Source organism: Pezoporus wallicus, unplaced genomic scaffold (assembly GCF_028554395.1).
Source record: "Pezoporus wallicus isolate ANWC-B61680 ecotype Strahan unplaced genomic scaffold, APGP_CSIRO_Pwel_v1 contig_7985, whole genome shotgun sequence".
Classification (NCBI taxonomy): domain Eukaryota; kingdom Metazoa; phylum Chordata; class Aves; order Psittaciformes; family Psittacidae; genus Pezoporus; species Pezoporus wallicus.
The window spans coordinates 1,176,782-1,189,260 of NW_026636538.1; positions in this window are offsets into that span (position 1 = coordinate 1,176,782).

Sequence of the window (12,479 nt, forward strand, 5' to 3'; positions counted from 1 at the left end):
AGAAATGCACCAAGCGCAGGTTTAACAGGCCAGTGACACTGTAGCACCCTACCCCTTATGCTTGTTACGTGGTTTCCCAATCCTCGTGACTATCAAGTCAACAACAAAAATTTCCTCCAGGACCCAGCCCGTAGAGCTGCACTCTATGAATGTATTTCCATAGCAAATGTCACTGCCTGAGCGCTGTGTTTTAGCTTTGAAGTCTTGCTTGGAGGGGTGGGGAAGGCAGGAAAAAGGTCTGTGTATATTTTTATAATGAGGACAGGGTTTTTTTCTTCACTTCCTGCTCATGTGGTAATGGCTGAACTTTGCTTCCTTTCTTCTTGTGAAGGAAATGTTCCAAAATAAACAAAAGCACTGAGTTGCAAGCACGCACAGTGCTGAGAAACCTGGAACCAGGAGGCGGCAGTTTCCTAAAATTAGGGAATGAAAGCAAGGTTACAACGAAACCTTTTTACTATGTTGACCTCTGTTCTCACTCTAGGTTTTCATATAAACCATTGCCTAAATAATTTACATGAAGCCAATGTGAAGAAAACCAACTGGAGAAGGACGTGTTGGAGAAAAGAGAGTGGTTTGAGTATCCCATCAGCGGGGTAGCCCTCAGGAGAGACAGAGGAGCCGTGCAGTGGTGTTGAATGGTCATCCATAAGTGCCAAAGGACTGAGAGACCAAAAGGGAGAAACAAACTGAGAGGCTAAAGGTAGGGGGGTGGGTTAACGGGAAGCCTCATGTGAGGAGAGACCGTGAGGTAGCTGGCGGAGGCTGTGCCTCTGAGACCGGGGGAATGTGCCTTTCTGAGATGTGAAGCTGAACAGAAATGAGAGGAAGGAGGTCCCTGCCCATCTCCTCCCAGGACCATCCCAGCTGATCTGCTGATCCCAGTCCCTCCTCTGTGATGCTCACAGTCCAACTACCCCAGGCTGTGCATCAGCTCTTTACTGGGGCCAGCTATTTTTCATCTGCTTTTCAAACTCAGGCTTGGGACTTGTATTTTAGCTCAAAGATAAACATTTTGAAAGCTGTCTTCTTTCTCAGAGTGCAGGCACGAGTTGTTTTCAATTATCTTAAGAAAGCTTTACTTGGCCAGGCCAATTTGTTCACTGTTTCTCTTGTGTAGTTGGTCTGTTTGTCTTGTAGAGCTGGCCTATAAACCAGCTATTAGGGATTTATTGTATAACATTATCAAGAAAGTAATCTTTGAGAAAAAAAATTAAATCACTTCTAACAAGCCCTTTTTTTTTTTTTTTCATTGCAGTTAACTTCATAGAAGCCAAATGATCTCTGCTGCTGACCACCCAAACCTGCTGGAAAGTGCTTGCTCCAAATGAAAATGGTTAGGTTTAGTCATGATTTAGTCCTAAAATGTTTTAAGTGATGATTTGGGCAGGGAAAAGAAAGTTCTTCCTGTAGAGGGATGATATAGGAGAAGGAAGACTTCTTTAGTTTTCAGAATGATATATTTTTGAGTCATCCATGCATGATAAGTGCAGCGACAAGTGGGTCCTGCCCTTTGCTAGGTTTGTGTCTATTTTATAGACACACATGCACGTACTCTTATATAAAGAAAGAAAGCGATGGAGGGAGAGAACAGCAGTGATTATTACACCAACTGGTTTTATTATTGGTTTTGCTGTGCAGACTCTGAGCCATGTGGGTGTTGATGGTTGACTTTTTAAGAGACTTAATGAAGGTTACCTTTGGAAATTGTGACATTCATAATGATAAATGTGCTTCTCACTTAGAGGAATCCAGTTATCTTCAACAGACTATGAGAAAAAAATTATTTTCTTTGTTTTTTTTACATACTTCTGCATTATCCCTGTTCAGAGCTAATGCCAGTATTTTTCAGATGACTGTAATTTTATTGCTTTCCTACTGACAAAGGGAAATGAGGTATCTTTCTTAAGTGCTCCTCCAAAAGAATGGAAAAGCAAGACGATTGTAAGTACCAAAAGGAGACTCCTCATTATTTACATCTTATTACTATTCAAATGGAAATTCGATGGGGGAGGGATACTGATTCTAGTCAGACTGTCCTTTTATGTCTCATATCTGAGGCACCTCTCATTCACTGAGAAAATGTTTTGAGACTCTTGAAGGCTGCTTCTCAACCCAGAAAATGAAAGAAACCCGTTAGAAGACCTGGCTCTCTTGAGTGGTCTGTACATTTACTGTATGTATCTTCTGGAGCCCACCCACTCTTCCTCCTTGGGATGCTCTTACACTTGTGACTGGTGACACAACCTGCCTTAAAACCTGTACTCGCTCTTGATTCTCGCATGTTTTGATCATCACTGACATCAGCTAGAGCACACAAGGTGCTGAATGTATCAGCCTTGACTTTATACCCTAGCTCATGGGAATACTGGGAGATCTTACATCTCAGGCTTTCCACACATGCTTGCAGAACAGCATGGGTTATATTTGCACTGGGGTTTAAACATTTTGTTTGCCGTGACAACAATTAGAGTGCTATTTTCTATTTTGCTGTAAGTTAGAGCTGTAAATAACAGTGGAAATGTCTAACCACCCCCTGCTCTCCGAGCAACGCTTCATGAACTCAGAACCGCTAGAGAACAATGCAGTTCTTCTCTCAACTGTTGCTGTGTCTGTGGGAGAGTATTTCTCAACCTGTGCTCTGGGGACCACTCATGGTCTGAAAGACTTCAGGGAATGGTTTGTGAGATCACTCTAAAACAAAGCAACTCCCCCCACTATCTCCCCTATCCCAAAACTGCCCAAACCCACACACACGTCACAGCTTTCAAGGGGAGGCCTAATATTTACTTGATTATTCATGAAGACCACTGCATGAAGAGTGCTCAAGCAGCCTGCATCCTAGTCCTCCAAAACCTCAGGGATCACTGGATTAAAAATCATGGACAAACACTTCTTTGGAGAAGTATGTCCATTATGTTATTTATTTGGGAAGACACAAAATATCTGCCTCATGCGTTGTCTATACTTCTTAGAGTCAATGACAGACTGCTGCATCAGGCTTCTATAATCCACCAGGACCAGCATATTAGGTGCAACAGTGCTAGTAATAAAACCCAGCAGTTTTATATTATCTTACTCCACTCCTTTCATCTCCTGGACACCACCTCAGATGCTGCAGTGGCCCTTACTACCCTTACTACCACTGTTGCAGTAGTCTGGGTTGCTTTTGCAATATAAATATTGCTCCTGGAATATCCCTGCTACTGCATATCCTCATCTCAAATGCAAACCTTTCCCCTTCCTCACAGCTCCTCTACACAGGAAAGACATTCTTCCTGATATACACAGAAGCTTACATTGCAGCTCTGTATCTGCAGGAAGCCAAGACTAAAAGTAACAGCTACATCAGATTGTGGAGTGTAAGACAAGGAGAAACCTCCACATCAGAGGCTCCTGTGCTATTGCAAACAAATCATACATTTTGCATGCTCCATCTTAAGACTGGTTGGGTTTCTTGCTCCTGCTGTTTCTACAAGTTTGTTGGAGCCTTGTTCCAGAGCTTGCTTCTATCAGAGCTTGCTGGAAACTTTGTAATTCAGAAACATTTTTATGGTACATGTAAATCTATTTATTCAGGTGTTCATGCTGCCTTTTATGTTAGTGAATCATCTGTGCAGCGGTCACATCCAGGGCCCCTACCCAGATGCTGCTGAGCACCCAACAAATGCTGCGTGTGGAGCTGACCCAAAAAGATTCAGGACAAGACTGAGCAGAAGATGCCAAACACAAATGTGTGCAGAGGAGTCAAACTGGTATCCTGACTGCTGACAGCCCTGGTGCCGCTTCCATCGCAGGGAACACAGAAATACCTTAGAGTACTGCTGTGAAAGGCAGATTGAAGTAATGAGGAATCACAGGCGTGGTTGCTCCAGAGAGGAGGAGGCCAGGTTTATTGCTATACCTCATTCACCTGAAGTAAATTCTTTACAAAAAGGAACCAAACCACTGCCACATTCATGAGCACACAGGAATTCTTGCCTGCGCTGGAGCATGGTCTGTTGTAAGTGTGGGCTCAAGACAAGGGTCTGAACGCCTGCCAGTAACCCCAGCAGTTTGGTTGTTAGTTATTAAGGAGGCAAAGGAAAGCACAAGGACTGTGGTATCCGCTGTGGTTTCTGCAATCTAGGAGCACCAACGTTTGCTGAAATAGAGTTAGGACTGTTCCTATCAGGTTTTAGCACAACTGTATTCTTGTATGTTGATGTTGAGATCATCTTAACCAACGCTTTACTGCAATGTGTGTTGCACATTTTACCCTGTTTCATACAGCCCCAGCTGAAGCCTAGCTCTGCCCATGGCTTGGTACGTCTAAAGCCACCATTTAGCATAACAGAACAAGTTAACATAGGCTTGCATGTTGGCCAGCCAGCCATGATACCTTTTTAATGTACGATTTTGTTGTGGCCAATGGTTAAGGACATGATTAAAGCTGTGATTTTATTTGACACTAGAAGATTTATTTATGCATACTAAATAAGTATTTTTTCCAGTTCTAATGATGTTTACTGCATGTTGCACAACTTCAGTCTCTAAGAAAGGAACAAAAACAGGTACAGCCTGAGTACTGAGTGGCACAGCACACTGCACATTAACATACACATAATAGAGCTGATACCAGTGAGATTCTAATCTATGCCACAAAAGTACACTGTTAACCAGACATATCCACAAACACTTCTTCCTCTACATAACACTATTTCAAGAAGACAGATACCCTGGTCTCAGGCACAGCTGTCAGCACTACTTCGTTCTCTGGTGTAGGAGATCCCATTTTAAGCTGATCCTAAAATTCTGCCCAATTTCTACCATCTGACCTGAACTTTTTCATATGAGGTGTTTACCTCAGAGTGCCATTGATGGTTATTTGTGATCAGTTGGTTTAACAATATAGTGTGACTTCTTCAGAGAAAAAGGTAGTAAAAACTGTTTATTTCTTAGCAAAACAACAGCACTGATTTTCTTTTCTCTTTAATGTAGGAGGAAAGAGGCATCCCAAATGAAGACTCTGCTGACTGCAGCTGAAGAGCAAGGGAGTGCAATAAACAGGAAAGTACAAGTCTATTTATCTCTGGCACAGCTTGCCTTTTTCTAGTCTGGATGGAAAAGAAGACGAAAGTCCACGGAGCACTTGAGTGAACAACAAATGGCATCAGAACAAATGCAGCAAAAGGGAATGCCAAGGTTGTCATTTCTCCATCAGGGGGTTGGATGGGTTTCCTCCTCAGAGAAGCACTGGGAGGCTCGAGGCAGGACCTCGTGCAGGAAGCAGGTGGTTTGCTTTACCAAGGGCCATGCGTAATGGCCAGGGAGCTGCGCCACGCACCAGGCCAAGCTACAGCAGATGGGCTGCAGTTCGCTCCGCTCAAGGATATTTTTCATGTTATGTGTGGAAAAGAGCAGGAACCCTTGTTTATTATATGAGGCCTTGTAGGACTTTGCTTGGAAAAAAGCCATTTCTTAGATTAAAAAAAAAAAGCCATTAAAAATGTGAGTCACTGCAATCACATTCAAAGTGCTCCAACACAACCTTTTATTTGCAAAGACTTCACCAGGAAAAGCAGCTTTTTTATTCTTTTTAAAGAAGAGTTCCTCCACCAATTGCCTCAGGCTAATCAAGGTGACATTATGGATCTGTGCATTTGAAATTATGAAGAAAAAACACCCCAAACATCTCAAAGCACTGAATTCAAATGATTCGCAATGCAAGGGTACCAGCAAAATAGCTGATCAGCCTGGGCTGTGGACGTCCCCACTCTGAGATGCCCAAGGTTCTCCTAGGGTCCTGCTTCTTCTCCCTGCATAAAGAATGAGTCTCCCCCACTCCTGGGGGGGATCTAAGTTTTAAAATGCGTTTGTGCTGGAGAGAACACTGTGGTGCATTTACAGTCCAAGGTCCAGTGTTACACCACAGAGCAGGCACAGCTATTTTGCTGCTCTTTGGGGTTTGGGTACCCCATTTAGCATTACCAGGTGCTTGCATCCTCTTGGAGGGGAGATGCCTAAACTGCTGCTTTCAAAGCACATCCTTGCCATGAGGCTGGGAGCAGCAAGGGGCAGAGGGCACAGAAGCCTTTCTGTTTTATATGATAAATATCCACATCTTTTCTCTCTGGTGTACCATCACCATCCTTGAGGAGAAACCAACTGACATGGGCAGGGTCTCCCCACATCCAGACACACCTCCCAGTACCCATTTATTTACTGCACCTTAAACTGTCACTGAATGAATCACCCTTCTCTCAAATCCAGGCTGAGCTCTCAAATCTCTCAGGCACTGGAGAAAGGGCAGCTTTTGGTTAAAACCATTACCAGGTGCCACCATGTCTGTGCCAGCCCCTGGGACAGAGGGATTTGGGGTCTCCTGCTGTGCTGGGCCTCCCAGGGACCTCTGAGCAGGATAGAGGTCCTACTTTCAGGGCTATCCTGAGTAGAGGTCCTACTTTTTGGACTGCCACTGCACTCAGCAATGAGTCAGAAGTCAAATCACTGAAAATAATCAAGGTTGTTGCATCTCTGGGCATGCAAAACAGCCACTGTTAAATTACAGTGTCAGAACAGAAAGCGTAGGCACCTCCTGGGAGGGGTGGCAGGGCTGCACCTATGGGGAAGGGGAAGCTGGGCATCCAGTCACAGCATGTTGGGTCTGTTCTGGTTCTGTGCTACTTCTTCAGTGCTGCAAGGATCTGAGTTTTACTTTACATTTGACCAGTTGCAGACAACATAAAAAGGGAGAGAGAGCAGAAAACAACCACAGAAAACAACTTAAGGGCTGACAGAAGTGTCTGATGGTGAGGGACTGAAAAGGTCTGTCTGTTTGGCTTAAGGAAAAGCCCTAGTCATCTTACTGTATTTTACTAGAGGGACTTACCAAGTGCTTTAAATCACTGGCAAAAGACGAATAGCTGCAAGTTAAATCCAAACAAGTTAAAATAGACATAAGGCAGTTCAAAAGCAAACAATGACTCATTGCTAGTACAAATTACTAATGGCATTGGTGGATCCTCTACTTTGACTAGCAGGAGAGGACGGGGTCCCCTCTTCTGTAGATGGGCCAAAGGGTTCACACAGAAGTGTTTGGAGGAGATTGCCTGGCTGGAGCTGTGCAGGAGGCCTGGCCAGATGACGTAGAGCTGCCTTCTCGTATCAGCAACCTGCCATTATCCGCACTGCTGCATCAAATCCTGTAGCACATCCATGCACCCAGCACCTAGTCAGTATTGTCAGGATGTGCCTGTTAGTTAACTGTTAAATACTGTCTGGAAAAAACAAACACATGGGTAACTGTGATGCTTAGTAATGGTAAATCATATTCCTCAGCTCCCTTCCCTTGTAAAACACAGAACAGCTGTTCTTGGAAAACTGAATAGAATCTCCAGTACTTTGTTGTTATACCCTACTGACAAACGATGTGTTACCAGCAGTAACCTTCAGTGACAGGTAAGAACTGCCTATTTAGAAGCCTCTGTGCCATTCAAGCTTTTGCTCTTACCTTTGGCTGAGGGCATTATAGAGCATTAGACAGCATAAAGCTCTGGCCTTGTGTATGCGCTATTGAAACTTGAGAAAAATATTTAATGTTCTTTTTTTTTCAAATGGAGAGAAAAGTCCTGATCTTATGTTCATGCTGCTCTGGATTGATGCCCACCAGCTATCAAACAGAAGACAAATGACAGTGCTGTTCTTTCAACCAGTTTAATGATTCTGGCAAACGACCTGGCAGTAGACTCCAGAGATTTCATCTAGGCAAGGCAATGCCTATTCCAAGAGTGGAAATCTCTAACTGGAGAGCTGGCAAGTGTGTGTTTGTGCTGGAGGCTTAAATCAATCATTTCTATTTTTCCCAATGTGATCTAGCAAAGTACAGAAATTGGCTCCTTCATTGATGGCCACAGGCCACTTTTCATGCTTAAGTTATTAGTGCCATGGGCTACAGTGATACATTGACTTCATGTAAAACAGTCAGTGTTGGAATCACCTGTTTAATCATTCCTCTACAGTAGCTCTACTTTGAAAACTGTCAACAAATGCCCTGTTGACACTGTGAACAAGGAGTCCAGGAGACCACTGTATGGTAGTGGTCCCCTGGAGTCATTCCTCTGTGTTCATGCAGAACTCGCCTGCCACCACAATGTCTTTCTGATTCTGCTGCCAAATATCACTCCCCTCATTGTTACCTTGCGAACTGGCACAAATCCCCCTGGCACCAATGCCTGAGTCAATGAGCAATCGAAGTGCTACTGCAGAGTTATACTATTTATACTATACACTTTCTCCCTCAAAGGCTTGGACAAAATTTAGGGGCCTAACTGTGAAACTGGAATTTAGATTAAATAAGAAACTTACTCAGCAGCCACCCAACTATTTAGGATTGATCTGCTGTGCCTGGAAGTTCCTAAGGTGCCAATAATTCCACATCTGTGGATATCTAAAACTGCCCTTCCTTGCCCTGGTGGGAACCCCAAAGTGAAGGGAGCGTAATCTAAGACTGTAGGTTTGCACAACTTCCTTGTAGGACAGTACTCTATAAACACTTTCCGTATCATGGGAATTTCCTGGCCGCACTGTACCTTCTTACAAAGGTAAGCCTGTGGTGTGCACCCACCACACAGCCTGATTTCCTCACAGGGAGGACCTGACAAGAGCCCTGATGCCATGGAGGCACTGGCAGGATGCTCATGGTGTCCTGTGTAGTATGTTTCAAAGATAAGTTTATGTGCAACCTAAGGGGCCAGATCAGCTACAGGTGTGCTGAAGAGATTTAACACATGACAAAAGCGCAAGGATCCTTTCTAAAGGGAAATGACTTTTCATGGTTTATATGTAGTGATGCATATGCCAGTGCTGCCTCCTTGTATGTTATAACTCAATGGTTACTTCAGCCAGAGTGCTTGGAAGGGGCCTCTACACATCTCCCAACTTCAAAAGATTGAAACATCTCCCATCTGCCAAAGGCATGCCTTGTTTCCTCTCTTCCTCCCTAGGAAGAGAATAGTCATCCTTCACTTGCAAATCAGTAAGAAAAGAAGCAACAAAACAACAAAATTCCCTGACAAACTAAAACCACACACAAAAATGTATGGGACTTGCAGAAACCTGGTCTAGTGGAAGGTGTAGTGACACCCATGGCAGGGGGTGATCTTTAAGCTTGCTTCCAACTCAAACCATTCTATGATTCTGTTTATTCACTGATGTCCCTAATTGTAACCCAGAATCCATAAACATTACAAAGGGTTTCTTGAAGTCCTGAGAATCCAAAGCACTAAAAATTTCTCTGTCTTTTGCTTGCAGTGGCCTCAGGTTGTAAATCTTCCAGCTTGGCCCTCCAATAATAATTGCGGTAATTTGTCTCTGTCTGCTTTGGGTAGCTGCTAGCATAGTCCAGCTGATTTCTCGAGAAGGAATGAAAAACAAATCTAAAAGAGAAAAAGGCCAAGCCTCAGAGAACAGTAACAAAGGAGCAAACTGAAAGAAAGTTCAGTCGAATTATCTGTGCCCTAGTGCTATCAGAGGCAGGTGAAGTGAGTCACAGGGAGCCACAGTCCATGCAGGGCCTCATGAATGGGACAAAGAGGATGAGACTTTTATCAGCACTCAACCACTCAAGCAACTTACCAGGCTCATGAGACTACAGCTTCAAAGCACAGAAGCTCTATGTTCAACCTCTCTCCTTTGCTTCCAGGTGACCAGTGCCCTTACACACAAAACATGAAGTCACCAAATGCTGGGCTGTGGTGAGGAGCAGGCAATGAGCCTGCCAAGTGAATGCCAGGCCTCTAACATGGGCAGAAATACAAGTCCAAAATGCCTTTATTTTTTTTCCAGCTGAAACCATTTGGTTTCAGCATCCTGATATTTTATGCCTATATGTTCAACCTCTCTCCTTTGCTTCCAGGTGACCAGTGCCCTTACACACAAAACATGAAGTCACCAAATGCTGGGCTGTGGTGAGGAGCAGGCAATGAGCCTGCCAAGTGAATGCCAGGCCTCTAACATGGGCAGAAATACAAGTCCAAAATGCCTTTATTTTTTTGCCAGCTGAAACCATTTGGTTTCAGCATCCTGATATTTTATGCCAAAAATTAAATGGTCTCTCTCTACTCCAGAGCTCCCATTTCCAGGCCTATAGCCAGTTAATACTTCATCTCTTACTGCAGCGTGACCAGCAGTGGAACAAGCACTAAATGAGTCCTGCTGGTTCTGGTCTGTCAGGATCCCAAGCTGGAGCCTGAGGGACCACATGAGCCACCGCCTGCCCACCACGCCTTCCGTGGTTTGATTTCCTCACATCCCGTGGAGGATCTGTTCGAGTTCAGCCTGCAGGTGCAAGTTTTGCAGTTTATATCTGGCCCACGTTTTTGATGTCAGGAAAAACATTGCAAGAAAATAACACATTATTAAAAAGAAGGGCTCCAGAGACTCTTTTGTATTCCAGTGAAAAGGCTTTTCTTTTAGCAGGCATTTGTGGTGTTTGAGACTTAAATATCATACGAATCTGAAAATTACATTGATTAGAAACTGATTCTTGAAACAAATCATGTTCTTTTCTTGGCAGACAGTAATGAATTCTCATCAATGAGATTTTCTGATCTTGGAATACATTAATTAGCTGAAACATTCTCACATCTCAAAAAACATGTCAAATCACAACTTTTAATTGCATATAATTCCTACCAGTGTTTTGCACCATAAATTCATTTTAGTTACATTCAAGTTTAAAGAAAACATTCTTACCCTTATAATTTTTGTGCAATCCCATAGGAAGAAAAAATCCCTTTTGTTCCAGAGAAAAACAGTAGTTTAAAATAAGTAATAACTTTTGCCACAGGTTTTTACATTTGATTTCTTGCTTTAAAGAGAAAATCCCACACCTGGTAACCCTTATTACCTCCTCCAAACCTCCTGAGTCATGGAAACAGATTTCAGAAAGATGCCCAAGGCCAGTAATTTTAAAAAAAAGAAACAAAACCAAATCCTTTCACCCATTTGTTTCCCAGGTCACAGAATGAAAAGCTGTAGGCCTACTATTTCCATCTTTAGCACACTCTCACTTGAAACTTAGAAAGCAGCTTAAATTTGACTTGCAAAAGAAAGATAGAGGCATGTCCCTACTCCATGGAGAGCATATGAAAAGAATGTGCTTTTTTTACTTTAAGCTTTAGAAACTTAAGCTGTAAGGGGAGAAAGGAAGGCCACAGCCAGGCAGCTGGTACAAGTAAGGTGCAGACGCAGAGTCTCGTCCAGTGACAGCTGGAAAAGATCCATGTTGGAAAACAGCTTCACAAGCCCCCCTGCTCCCTGGCTCCCGGGACATTGCTCTATAGGAAAACTGCAGCTCTGTGTGTGCTTTGTAGGGTTTGAAGTGAAACTGTCATATGGATCTTCAGCTGTATGTGTTTTTTAACTGAAATAATTGTTTGGGGAAAGAAAGGAGACCTCATTGCCTCATATCCCACTGAAACGAAATGCAGCCTATGGCCCCTATCCGTTACTGCTGATTAACTCAAACCTAAACTAAGTACCTCGTCCAAGATGCGAATGCTTCTCAAGAGCTCTTTCACTTGTTTCTGCAGAGGGGGTGTCAGACCCACACTGTGCCAGCTATGGTAGAGCAGTACTACCAGGTAAGTGGACTCATGATGAATACCCAGAAGCAGTTTCTTGCCAGAAGGCTGGGATGAGGCCCATCGAGACACCGCAAACCCAAACACAGAACAATATTGACATGGCTCCCACCACTACTGGCTCTTCAGATCAGTGTTCAGAGACATTACCATTTAATGAGGAAAAAACTGTACTGTTACTGTGACTTTTTGTGATCCTGGTTTTTAGTCTTTTGTCATGCAGCATTATCAGTGGTTTAGGAGTTGCCCTACTTTTCTTTTTTAGGACTATTTTCCCAGGACACATCAAGGGAAGGAACCTGGCTATCCCATTCCCACTGGAAAACTTGGCACTTTCTTCACTAAAACCTTGTTTTCCTGAAAAGAGAAGCTAAAGCTCAGGATAAGCTACCAGCAGATAGTATAGCCCAGCTCAGCACAGGATTCTTCTGGGAGGATGTAAAATGTCAAGCATGGTTCCCTAGCTCTGCCTTGACTGAGCACCTCAAATGTGTCATGTGCCTATGTTTACGGCAAATGCTCCCTTCTTCCCCCCACCTCACACAAGTGTCTATTTCCTTGGAAGATAAGAGAATCAATCTGATGGCAGAAGATACTCAGGATTTTTTCTCTACACGTGAAATAAAATACTCTGCATGTACATATTTATGTCCACCATATATATGTCCATCCACATCTTCCTGAACAGGAAGAATCAGATTTTTAAAAGTATTAAACATATAGCAGAATGCTTTGAGGTCACTTGTGAAATTTCTTCTCCTTTCCCACCTTTGCCTTTAAGCATCTACAAAGATCTGTGAGGTTTCAAAAGGGAACCTTTGTAATCCTGTTCTGTGCCTTGTCCTAGGTTCAGCA